Genomic DNA, 13,883 nt, shown 5'->3' on the forward strand with positions numbered 1-13,883 from the left:
AAGCTAAGACACCGATGTCCCAAGAACCAGAAGAGGAAGACTGTAGAGAAAAAAAGAGAAAGCTACAACACCAATCTCGCCAAGAAAGACGAGAAGCCAGACAATTAAGAACTAAGAAAATTATAGGTTTGATAAACCAATTTGGTCTTACTGGACGTTAACCACCACCACCACCTATTATTATTATTATTATTATTAAATATTTAAATTATATTAAATAATTTATAAATAAAATATTATACAATAACTTAATACTAATAAAATATTATACAGTAACTTAATATTATTTTAATATATAATATTATATTAATATAATAATCATAAATATATAAATATAGAATACGATGGTTGTTATTATTTATATAGTTATTAATAATTAAAAATAGTTGGTCTTTAATCAAATACACATAATAATAATTATTAATGTGGTTGATATAAGCCTATCGGCGTATATCAACCACATTGGTAAATGTGGTTGTGCTAGTTATAATAAGAATAAAATATAATCATTAATCAAATTAACTTTATATAATACATGACAATGAAGCAAATTCATAATAGATATTGCATCCATTGCTACACTAATTAAGAAAGAATGGCACATTCAACTTAATTTTTTTTAATAATATATATATTTTTATTATTTTAAATATATAATATAATAAATATATTACAACAAAATAGAAAATGTATTATAATTTTTTATACAGTTTTTTTAATATTTAAGAATGTGTCTATCTTTTTTCTAAATGTTTTGAGTTCAAATATAGAGGGAGCTTCTTTGTCCCATAAACAAAGAAGTGTTATATATCAATTTGTTTCATAAACAAAGTTATAAGTTCAAATTTAGATGGAAGTCTTTTGCCTCACAAACAAAGAAGTGATATACACCAATTTGTCCCACATATAAGAAAATCTTATACACGGATTTATACTTAGTTTAACCATAACCTTAAAACTAAATTATTATCTTTTTTTGTAAGTTTGTCATGACTACATCTTCATCATGTCCAATATATCACCCTGATTGAATAAAAAATTGAATTAATAACTTCACATTAAAAAATACTTTAACAAAACACCCAAACATCATTTATCAAAAACCCCTAAACTATTATTATATTCCTATAATGCATTTTTTAAAAAACACTTTTAATTTTAACCCAAATCACATAATAAAAAACTAATATTATCTTTGTTTTATATATATTTTGCATTTAAGGAAAAAATATAAACATGAATCCTAGTATAAAAATTTAATAATATATTTTTTTATTTTAATTTTTTAAAATCTAAGGGAATTGGTAAATTGATAGTTTTTGGGTGAAGTCCAATGAAAGACATCTAGGCCCTTCCTGGCCCTAAGTTATTTATATATCTAATTTGTGTGGACTGTTGCCTAAACTTTTGGTGTCATCGGATGGGCTTGATCATCCAGATTACTCAAACGAATTACTCTACGCTATCTGGCGTGTTAGCTCACTCTCTTTTAATTAGTTAATAGATATCATTTAAATTTTACAACTGTTACTATCCCCCTTTTAAATAATCATAATACCTCCTCTCTCAAATTTAATTAAGTGTATTAAACACATTCAGTGGGAAGTTTAATGCGCAAAAGATATCATGCGAAGGTTGAATTGTAACGATTAAACGTGCTTTATTATTTGGGAGCAAACCTTTGTTTTAATTATTAATTAGTTAATAGATATCATTTAAATTTTAGAACGGTTACTTTCCTCCTTTTAAAATATCATAAGACCTCCTCTCTCAAATTTAATAGTGTATTAAACATTCATTAAGTGAGAGGTTTAATGAGCAAAAGATATATGTGAAGGTTGAATTGTAACGGCGGAGGTTGATAAACAATTGTTAAACTTGCTCTATTATTTGGAAGCAACCTTTTGTTTTAATTGTAGGATAACAATTATTATCAATATTGGCATGAGTAAGGATCTGGACAATTTTTTTTAATATTTTTCATACCTCCATGTCATGATTTCAGAGTGTCTCAAAGAATTTAGAAAGTTTTTGAAAGATCCAAATGCTCAAAATACTGAATTGAAAAGTTTCTGAAAGATCCAAATGCTCAAAATACTGAATTGAAAGTAATTGAACTTTTGTTTGTTGCCAAATTGCAACTGAAAGAACAGTTCTAGTAGATTATGGATGACGCATGCATGCTTCATGCAATATGGCATTCACAGTTATTACAGTGCTGTTTTACCTAGATGTCTATAATACAACATCCCCCAAATCCAATTATGTGAGCATGGATGGAGTATTAGGTACTCCGGATCTATTCTTCATCAATTAACGAGAACGCATTGACATCTGATCTGTTCTTCATCAATTAACCAGAGCGCATTGACGTCTGATCTGTCCTTCATTTCCAGTAAGAACGCCAATTCTACCCATCTTCTCCATCGATCTTCCAAACTCAAACAGAAACCAACTTGCCGTTGAGTCCATTGCTGCCGAATTTACTAGGGCCATTGTAGTTGGATCAGTGAGAAGGGCAGCATCTGATCCAAACAGTCCTCTTCTCTTCTTCAAATTCACGTAGTAATGGTTGTCAAAAGTCCTGAAGCTTCCAGGGTCCATCTCCACTATTTCACTCCCATTCTCTCCTGGCTTACACTTTATTTTCAGCTGCTGGGCGTATGATTTATCTAACGATGGATCCACGTCTACGTTTGCGGTGAAGTTGTAGATTCTGTTACTGAAAACGGGGCAATGGGAAGTGCCGATGGTGTGTGCACCAGAGAGCGCAACCAGGTCCTTCACATTTAAACCTTTGCTCGCAAATGAGGACTTCAGCCGCTCCAAGTTTGCAAAAGGAGGAGGAAGGTTTGCCAATGCCTCGTTCAGAATCGATACCACACCATCCCTCCGTCCTGTGGGTACTCTCCACCGCGGCCCGCCGAGCTGCCATCAGTTATTTAACCATTAAGTTGTTAGTACATTGAAGGATTGACCATGTAGTGAATTACAACGGAACTAATTTGATTGCAGTAATATTTTAAACGGAAGCGACGTCAAACAATTACTTACCATATCAACTGCATCTCTGGCCAGTGGCAACCAGTGTAAGAATATCGGCACAAGAGACGACAGCGGGGCATTGCTTTTCGAGTTCCGCCTTTGCAGCGTCAATTACTTGATATCCCCTCAAAGTCAGATTTGGGATAGCGTCCTTCTCAGCAGCTTGGTTGCTGTTCGTTGTATTCAATAGCACAGACGCATCACACCCCTGCGACCACATTCATTAGATTATCATAAAAAAAACTGAAAACAGAATGAGGAGGAGAGGGGAGACCAATTAAGAGATGACTCACCCTAACAAAGCAATCGTGAAAATGCATCCTCAGGAGAGGAGCTGCGAGAGAAGGGGCCCTCGACATGTATTTTGCAACAGTGTCTCTTACAATGATCTCCGCGTGGGGGCACGTTTTTTGGTAAAAGCCCAAGGTTAGCCCCGATATTGATGTATTTGTTGCACCCACGTTGACTGAGGCGGCCATGATAACACTAACAAAGATGAGAACTGAAACAAGAAAAGATTTCCTGGTAACTGGTCCGATATCCATGTCGCTGTTGTAACAGAGAGATTGAGAGTCCTCCCAAGGATGGAATTGAAGAAAATGAATTGCTACTGTGAAGGTCGTCGAGTAATGATGAGTGAAGAGCATGATGAACTTAAAAGCGGACGGTGGCTTCACAGCAAGGCAATCGAGGCCGACATATTGGTTGCTGCGCCTCTGCAGATTATGGTCAATCCCCCCCCTGAAAGCGTGAAATGAAATTGATCGATTGGATAAGGAATCCATGATAAACAGGGTAACAAGGGTGGGATAAGATAGGGAATGAAAGCGCTTTTGGTGCTGGTAGGCGGCTGAGGTGCGTGCTTGTTTTTTTACGCCTTTCCAAAACGGAATACATATAGAATATTGTGGCAGCCTCGGACAAAAACACTAACAGAAGTCCCAGGAGTAGAGCGCAGACGTGCTGGATATAGTCGGAGCGCACGCGTTTGGATGAGGAGCAACTACTTGGGGAGAAAAATTCAATGATATACCGCCTTTTGCGACTTTCGGATAAATTCAAAGACATACCGCCTCGGGTAAACCTCAAGACACGCATTACGCTGGTGAGCAATGAATCCTGTGTAGCTGCATAAACCTTTCGAATCCGCCAATGTACTTCGTGGGCCTTCTTTTGCGAATACCACCACCTTCTGATGAGAGTGCGAGAATGCTACCTGTAAACTTTGACTTTGCTTAAAGGCACCGCTTGGATCGGGGTTATTTCCAATGTCCATCATGTTGGAAAAAGGTTGGACGAATATCCGAAAAGCCTCGTCTATTCTATAAACATTTTATAAAGTTATATAAACTAGCAATTTATTAGGCAGTTGTCTATAATGCGATTTTTTGGAAGTTTTTCCGGTGGGTTTTTTGGTCAAAATCCGGCAGCAATTTATTGGAATCGCAAGTTTGATAGCTAGTTTCTGTATAATCAAAGCGTCCCAGGGGTTTTCAGGGTGCTGAATCCAAATATGCAATTAAAAAACCATTTTAACTTCAACAAATCAAGATTTAACCTCAATTTCTTCAGCCGGATTCCGTCACCGGAATCTCCAAAAAGTCGCATTATAGACAACTCCATTTATTACAAAAGGAATCTTGTAAGGTAAGGTTGTATCATGAGAAAGAATAACATATACATAAGAAATAAGAAGATGTTATAGGTTATATAAGCAATCATATAATTCATCTAGAAATTATATTAAGTTATAGTGCAATATTTATGAATGGAATGAAGACTATGTGTAATGATAATTATTATCATTGTGAAAGTTATCTACAAGTCAAAATATCTGGAATTCTAACAGTGAGAATTGTTAGTCATAGTATGTTGGCGCCGTGAAGAAAAGTGTATGTTGCCCATCGTATGTTGGCGCCGTGAAGAAAAGTGTATGTTGCCCATCGTATGTTGGAGCCTTGAAAAAAAGTGCATGAGCCTAATGGAATGTTGATTTGTGAAATTGATCCCATTCATTGGATTACAAGGTAATGTGAAAGAGTGCTATGGATTGGGGTTGTTGTAGGTGAAAAAATGATTGTGAATAAAGGAATTGGACTATATGAAGAGAGCTTAAGTCAACCATAGGTAAATCACCTTTGTGGATTCATATTTTTAGCTTAAGGGTTGACCTCTATTACAGTGAGAGTTGGTGCAACAAGGAGACTATGGTTGGGTGGAGTGTCCTTTTTTCACAATCAATTAGTAGATATTTCCTAGAAATGTAGGTGTTCATAACTTGTGATTATGTTGGTTTTTCATGGATTATATTACTTTCCAGTCTGTTCAATTCTATTTGCAAGCTTAAGCCTACATTTTAAATTTATGATTTATGATGACCAAATGGTTTAATTATATTGTATAAGCAACTTATCTTAATTTCTCTCATCCCCTTATATCAAAGAATTTTGATCCAGAGCAATGTGCATTGGCATATGGAATGAACATGTTTGATTTGCAAGCCTAGAGAAAGACAAACATCCATGAAAGTTATCATTATTGGCTTTAATAAGTAAGTCAAATGTTATCCTTGTTTGTTCAAATATTTGTTCAATTGCAATCATTACTGCCAACCATAACATTAATAGGTGAATCTTCGAGTATAATTCTCAATTCATGCTAAGGTGTAACACACAATAATCATATTTGTCAGGTAAGGATTAACTTGGGTATTGATTTAATATTAGTCTATGTTAGAGGTTTTTGGATGTTGTTTGATAGTTGTATTGCACAACTCACCTTGGTTGCAATTCCTTACATGTCACTCATTGAAAATTATTGCAATTAGGGTATGAGGATCGATGATTGGGAAAACTTGAGACAATTTTTGGTAACCACCTCATTGCTTTCACTAACCCTAGGCTTAATCGGTCTCATTCAATTTTGTCGCTTCGGAGTTTGGCTTTGCAACTCTCAAGGTTTTATCCTTGGAGTGTTGTTTCAATCCTTACCTGCAACTCTAGTTCTATAGATTAACCAACATACTTACATAAAATTAAAAAATGTTGGTGAATAAAAATTATACAAGCATTGATGTGCTAGAAAACAAAACGAAATGACACAACGCATAATATTTATATGAGCATTAGTGCATCATATAATAAGAAAGAAAGAACCAAGGTATAGTGATTATATGAGTACCATTTTTTTTAGATTTATGTACACATCGAGGCATGATAATTAAACATGCACAACTGTTACCAATAACAACATTTAAAAATAAAACCTATACTAAAATCTCTAATGGCTCAAATTTTTTAGTTATAGGAAACAATTGTTGAAACCTCAACTATGAATGACATAGGTTGTAGTAGATGGTTTTTCGAAAAAAATTCTCAATCTTACAACACTAAAATCCTTTGTAAAAACATATGGGACAAGGTGTTTTTCTCTCGGTGATTGGGAGGGGGGGTGCAGGTTCCTAGTTCTAGGTCCATCCATTAAAGCACCAATAATCACACTCATTCAACCATGAGTTAGTGCTTGCATTTTAGCTAGTACCTATAGATTACCTAGTAGAAGACCGTACAACATAGGGAGGAATATAAGTAGCAAATGCCTTATAATTTCCTTCCCTTTAAATTTGATGAGTTGATGAAATACCCAACAATTTTGGTCAAAAAGTAAAAACATTTTATTTATCTCAATGTAATAAAAAGAATAAAAATATAATATCTAAATCTATAATTTATAAATAATATAATAGTATTTATAAAATAGTTTGTTTTATTAATTTTAACTAATTGTAACTATAATTACATGGAAGGTGTCTCTTTTTGAAATTGGGGTATTCTTCTACCCTTTTCATCTCCGTTTGACATATGTTCATCTGTTGTTTTTCCCATTATCTGTGATTTGAATGAGCAACTGGAGTTTTGGCTATGATTCGGGCTAGGGAGGGAGCACCATACGACAAGAATCTCAGGTTGGTTTTAATGTCCGTAAAAGAAAGTGCTCAACATCACCAAAGCTTGAATTCAGAGCTCTCCACCCTGTTATGAGCTCCAGTAGTATGATGTCGAAGCTGAATACATCACTTTTGACGGTCAGATGGCCGGAGAGAGCGTATTTGGGGGAAACATAACTCATACTTAAAGACTTACCATTTGTTTAGATATTATTCTTTTCACGTAGCCATGCTATGAATTGGAATTGGTTCAAAGAATATACATTGAGACACCCATGGCTACATTATCATTGCTATTTGCAGGAACTTTGGTATCACATTATCTAACACTATGATCCCTAAAAGTTCCACCTTGGTTACGTATACACTATCCAACCATTAAAGCCCTAGTGACAAATTGGCTTCAACCTACCATAATTGCTTGTCCTCCTAAGGAAATAGATCATCTTCCACTGAGTAGATATTTGGACTATTTCCCATCTTGACCATAAAAATTGCTTTGACCAAGGGGGGTTTTAGTTACAACATTGTCCACCATTTCTAAAATATATCTCAATACACTTGTTACATGGTTACTCTACTATGGTTTTCAAAGGATAATCTTGTTTTTATTGTTCATGTTTGCATTCTTTTCAACATTGGCTCAACCATTCAGAGAATGTTGCAATATCTCATTTCCCATCACCATTAGAATGGTGAACCCCATATGGGATATATAAAGTCATAATTTCCTTCTACTTCCATTGGATTATCTAATGTTCTACTCTAACATCTCTCTACATTAGCTTAACTCGTACCTTGCAACACTTGCAACAACCATCCAAGTAAAAAATCGCTAGGTTTGATGAGGCTATCAATGTCATCATATCATAACAATTTTTTGGCAATGTTCAAATTAGGTTCCAGAGATTATTCGTCTCATAGAAGTTTTTTACTATTATCTATGGCCATAAGGATGATTCATTTATGTACATCACTAATTTCCCAACCACAACGTCATCAATCATGTTTTGAGATTATGTTATGACTGAATCAACCACTTTAGCCTCTTATTTATTACTGTAAATCATTTTTTTAATATCATGATTGTGGGAGATTCCTTCCTCATTGTATAAAGCAATAAATTTGCTAAGAATATTATGGTTTTGTAGGTGGTTTCTTCTCCTTTCTCCCAAGCCATCCTTGGTTCTCTCTCTCTCTCTCCAATATCATGATGATGTATTTTGGCTATATATTTGCTCCTAACCTTACACATGAGGGGGGAAATATTATCACCTAAAACTATCTCATATCAAGATACAAGTGATTAATGAAACCAACATCATTAAGGTGAATTGTGGCATTAATATACCCACCAAATTAAGTGTTGAAAAACTACGGAACATTAGATTTTGTATATTTGTGCTAGTTTCCCTCATAAAACTCATGAAATTGCACATGTTTTCTCCACAAAACTAACACAATTTTCACATTATCCTTTAAAGACATGCAAGTTAGTAAATTCATTCAAAACGACATAATTGATTCAAGAAGATATGTCCACATTGTTTCAAGTGTAAGTTCCAAAAGGATCTAGTCCATTTTGTATTTGGCACATGTAAATCATGAAGAAGCATAGAGATCACTTTGCTTTAAGTGACAAAAAAATTGTCAAGTCCAACGGGCATGAACCTCCTCCACAATTCGACTATAAAAGGATCCATGGGTATGCATTTCCAAAGTGTTCATCAAAGTTCATAGGTATTTTTATGATAGTACTTTAATTATTGAGCTCCACATTCTTGAGAATTATTAAATTTTGTGTGTGCGTGCGGGGGAGAGGGGGAGAGAGACACTCAGAATCATCAGGGACCATCCTGAGGAGGAGGAATATCCCACTTCTTGTTGCTTCTTCTTGGTGTTTTAAAACACCATTTTCTGTTACCATTTGCTAAATAAATATATAATTGATTCATTATTCAATGTGTCATTTTTGCTTGGTCATTTTACTTTTTTCATATTAGTTTTTTTTTGATGCAACATACTAAGTCCATTACTTGGAAAGATACCTTTTTGCTCACCTTGGCTAAACAATTCTCCCAACACACATTCACTAAAATCTCAACTCTCAATAATTCATTATGGAAATAATAGAACACATACGAATCAAGGACTTCTAACTAAAATTGAGCGAGGGGGTTCATTTGCTGATCATATTCCATGAATGTTCACATCAATAACTTTAAGAAAGACATGAAAATTGAAACTCAAGACAAGTGGCAAGGAACATGGAGCCATATGTAATGGAGTATAATTTCTTGTAGCCCCCTTGTAGCTTCATTTGATGCTCTCATGCTTGGGAAAAGGAGATTCATTTTGGGAACTATGGTGGGTTTCCACAAGCAAGGTGGGATAAATCTTGGTTTCCAAGTTCCTACTCTATTTTGTGTTATCAGTGTTTGGTGTGTTGAATGTTGTAGAGGCACATCTTGTGAAAAAAAATGAAAGGAGATTATGCTAATTTCTATAGTGGATATTGATAAAACTCAAAAGGGTGAGGTGTCTCCACTCATTTATGGAATTTTTTGAGTGTCCTCCTAGGGAAACAGATCATCTTTCATTGAGTAGATATTTGGACTATTTCTCATCTCGACCACAAAAATTGCTTTGACCAAGGGGGGTTTTATTTACAACATTGTCCACCATTTCTAAAATATATCTCAATACACTTGTTACGTGGTTACTCTACTATGGATTTCAAAGGATAATCTTGTTTTTAATTTTTATGTTTTCATTCTTGTCAAAATTCGCTCAACCATTCTAGGAATGTCATAGTATATCATTTCCCATCACCATTAGAATGGTGAACCCCATATGGGATATAGAAATTCATCATTTCCTTCTAATTCAATTGGCTTACCTAATTTTCTAATCTAACATCTCTCTACATTAGCTTAAGTCATAGCTTGCAACACTTGCAACAACCATCTAAGTCAAAAAGTGTTAGGTTTGATGAGGCTATTAATGTCATCATATCATAACACTTTTTTGGAAATGTTCAAATTAGGTTCTAGAGATTATTCATCTCATCGAAGTTCTTTACTATTATCTATGCCCATAAGGATGATGCAGATAACTACATCACTGATTTTCAAACCACAACGTCACCAGTCATGTTTTGAGATTATGTTATGACCGAATCAACCACTTTAGCCTCTTATCTATTACTGTATATCATTTTTTTAATATCATGATTGTGCGACATTCCTTCCTCATTGTAGAAAGCAATAAATTTTCTAAGAATACCATGGTTTGCAGGTGGTTTCTTCTCCTTTGTCCCAAGCCATCCTTGGTTCATTCTCTCTTTCTCTCTCTCTCCAATATCACGATGATGTATTTTGGCTATATATTTTCTCCTAACCTTACTCACGAGGGGGGAATATTATCACCTAAAACTATCTCATATCAAGATACACGTGATTAATGAAACCAACATCATTAAGGTGAATTGTGGCATTAATATACCAACCAAATTAAGTGTTGAAAAACTATGGAACATTAGATTTTGTATATTTGTGCTAGTTTCCTTCATAAAACTCATGCAATTGCACAGGTTTTCTCCACAAAACTAACACAATTTTCACATTATCCTTCAAAGACATGAAAGTTAGTAAATTCATTCAAAACGACATAATTGATTTAGGAAAATATGTCCACATTGCTTCAAGTCTAAGTTCCAAAAGGCTCTAGTCCATTTTGTCTTTGGTGCATGTAAATCATGAAGAAACATAGAGATCACTTTGCCTTAAGTGACCAAAAAATTGTCAAGTCCAACAGGCATGAACCTCCTCCACAATTCAATTATAAAAGGACCCATGGGTATGGATTTCCAAAGTGTTCATCAGAGTTCATAGGTATTTTTATGATAGTACTTTAATTCTTGAGTTCCACCTTCTTGAGAATTATTGAATTTTGTGTGTGCGTGTGGGGGAGGGAGGGGAAGAGAGAGAGTTAGAATCATCAGGGACCCTCCTGAGGAGGAGGAAGATCCCACTGCTTGTTGCTTCTTCTTGGTGTTTTAAAATGCCATTTTATGTTACCATTGGCTTAATAAAGGTATACTTGATTCATTATTCAATGTGTCATTTTTGCTTGGTCATTTTATTTTTTCATATTTGTTTTTCTTATTTATTTTTATGATGCAACATACTAAGTCCATTACTTGGACATATACTTTTTTTCTCACCTTGGCTAAACAATTCTCCCAACACACATTCACTAAAATCTCAACTCTCAATAATTCATTATGGGAAATAATGGAACACTTATGAATCAAGGACTTATAACTAAAATTGAGTGGGGGGTTCATTTACTGATCATCTTCCATGAATGATCACACCAATAAATTTAAGAAAGACATGCAATTTGAACTGCAATACGAGTGGCAAGGAACATCAAGGCATATGTAATGGAGTATAATTTCTTGTAGCCTCCTTGTAGCTTCATTTGATGCTCTCATTCTTGGGAAAAGGAGATTCATTTTTGGCTCTGTGGCGGGTTTCATGTTGATGATTTTGGATTAAGGTGTGATTGAGGTTTATTTTTATTTTTTTGTTGGATCTTGAGTTAAAGAACAAGCATCTTGATATGTGCTCAAATATATGATTTTTAACTTTTGGAGTTTTCATGTATTTTATTTGGAAGAATTCTCTTTTGACTTTGTAGTGTACATTTCAAGGTTGAATCACTTGTATTTTTACCGATTATTAATGTCAAAAAAAAACTTTTGAATACAGGGTTAGAGGAGTATTAGGATGCTACAAGAAGTAGACATTTTGATTGAGATACATGGTTTGAACATCTTCTAAGAATTACATAGTTTTCATAAATTTTCATATGAGCTATGAACAAAGGCATAAGCTCCACTGGGCACCCGATATCTTGCAGGCCATTCTTCACTTTTCTCTTCAATCAAATCAACACTTTCTTCAATAAATAATGGCACAGTTTTAATCTGCACACAAAAGTAGATAAAAGAACATTAACTTGTCCTAGTTTTCCCCATCTAGAACAGAAAAATATGGCCATAATACCCAAATATCCACAAATCAAATATATATAATTTGTAAAATATGGTCAATTCTTCATGCATAAAAATTAGCATCATCTACATGAATAAAAAAATAGAAACACTTCAAGAATTCAATAAAATAGAAGATTTTTTTGGCTATACACCAATTAAATAGGTTCATCAATTGAATTTCATAACAGTTTCCTTAGGATGCCTCTTATGTAGGGAAGTTAAATAGAAGATGCCATAAAATATCGAAAATTTTAGAGAGTAACGAATACAAATACCTGAAACTTTTGAGAAATACATCGCTTTTGAGAAATACATCGCTTTTGATGGTCAGATGGTCGGAGAGAGAATATTCGAGGGCAACCTAACCGAGAGTCCCAACAGTCTGGGTGCTGTAGTGGTTTTTATCCTCTTCTTATTTCTTCAACTTGGCGAGACCAAAGTCTGTGACAATAGCATTGAGATGGGCGTCGAACAACACATTTGTAGCCTTTATGTCTCTGTAAATGATATCTGGCCTGGAAAATTTGTGGAGATAAGTCAGCCCCCTGGCTATGCCCACTGCAATTTTGTACTGCTCGGACCATGATGGGCAAGTTGATCTTTTGGAATTGAAGAGGAAGTCAGCCAGACTACCTTTTTCCATTAAATCGTAAACCAGAAGTCGTTGGCTAATCTGTCCATCTTCGTTGAATTTGATGTAGTACCCTCTAAGAGGAAGGAGGTTGCGGTGCTTAATACTACTATTGACACATAGTTCGTGGGTCAAATCCGTACCTCCTTTTATCTTTGCGGAGTACTTTAACCTCTTCACGATCATCCACGATCTGTTTGGCAATGTACGTCGGTAAACAATGTTGAAACCTCATTCACCTCTAGGGCGAGATGCGTTACAATTCAACTTCATGTCGGATGAATCCACCCTACTCTCGAAGGTGCTTAGATTTCCAATGCTGAGGAAAATGTTGGAATCCGACATCAGGCTTTGAGGGCTCTCACTGCAGCTGCTGAACAACTGGGCTCCTAGCCTGGTTCATGTTTCTAGTTTCCTATGAAATTCATTTAAACAAACAGCCGCTATTGCTGGAAATTTCTGGTAATTTCAAACAAATATTGAACAGAGGAAATACTCTGATACCACTGTTGGGGATTTTTCTGGTAAAATCCCAAAAACAAACAAACTGAACACCATAGAAAATTTTAGGGGCGAATGTTCGCCCTTTGGCGAAATTAAGGGGTTTTAAATTTTTAGTGGGCGAATATTTTGTATCATAGTACATTTTTACAAATCACCTCAAATAGCCCACCTTATTTTAAGGGAGAGGGTAAAAAAGGTAAATTTAGCCCTTGAAATTAGGAGTTACAACCTTCCATTTGCCCATTTTCAAGAATAGATTTTATTTAAGTGAATCCATTCGCCCATTTTCAAGAATAGGTTTTATTTAAGTGAATCCTATGGGCCAAATACCATATTTATAAAAGAGGTATGGTAAATTAATAAAAATATAAATAAATGAGAGGTATGGAAAATAAATAAAACATTTTTTATATTTACTCCATAAGTCACCTTATATACATGCAAGGGTGTAAACAAATAAAAATAGAGGTATGGTAAATAAATAAAACGTCTTTTTATACTTACTCAAAAGGTATGGTAAATAAATAAAAATATAAATAAACTAGACGTATGGTAAATAAATAAAACCTCTTTTTATATTTAGTCCATAACCCTCATTCTATTTATCAAGGCTCAAGGAAGAGGTTTTATTTAAGTGAATCCTATGGGCCAAATACCATATTTGTAAAAGAGGTATGGTAAATTAATAAAATTAT

General features: G+C 34.5%; 2 pseudogenes; both read right to left on the reverse strand.

Annotated features, from left to right (window-relative positions):
• Nucleotides 1–2,349: 2,349 nt before the first annotated feature.
• Nucleotides 2,350–4,324, reverse strand: LOC149141694 (peroxidase 3-like; annotated as a pseudogene).
• An 8,141-nt stretch (nt 4,325–12,465) lies between these two features.
• On the reverse strand, nt 12,466–12,870 carry LOC149141695 (cysteine-rich receptor-like protein kinase 44 pseudogene; annotated as a pseudogene).
• Nucleotides 12,871–13,883: the final 1,013 nt, after the last annotated feature.

The sequence above is a fragment of the Pinus tabuliformis genome, chromosome X (assembly GCF_031772625.1).
Source record: "Pinus tabuliformis cultivar Carrire ecotype Pingquan chromosome X, CPIR1, whole genome shotgun sequence".
NCBI lineage: Eukaryota > Viridiplantae > Streptophyta > Pinopsida > Pinales > Pinaceae > Pinus > Pinus tabuliformis.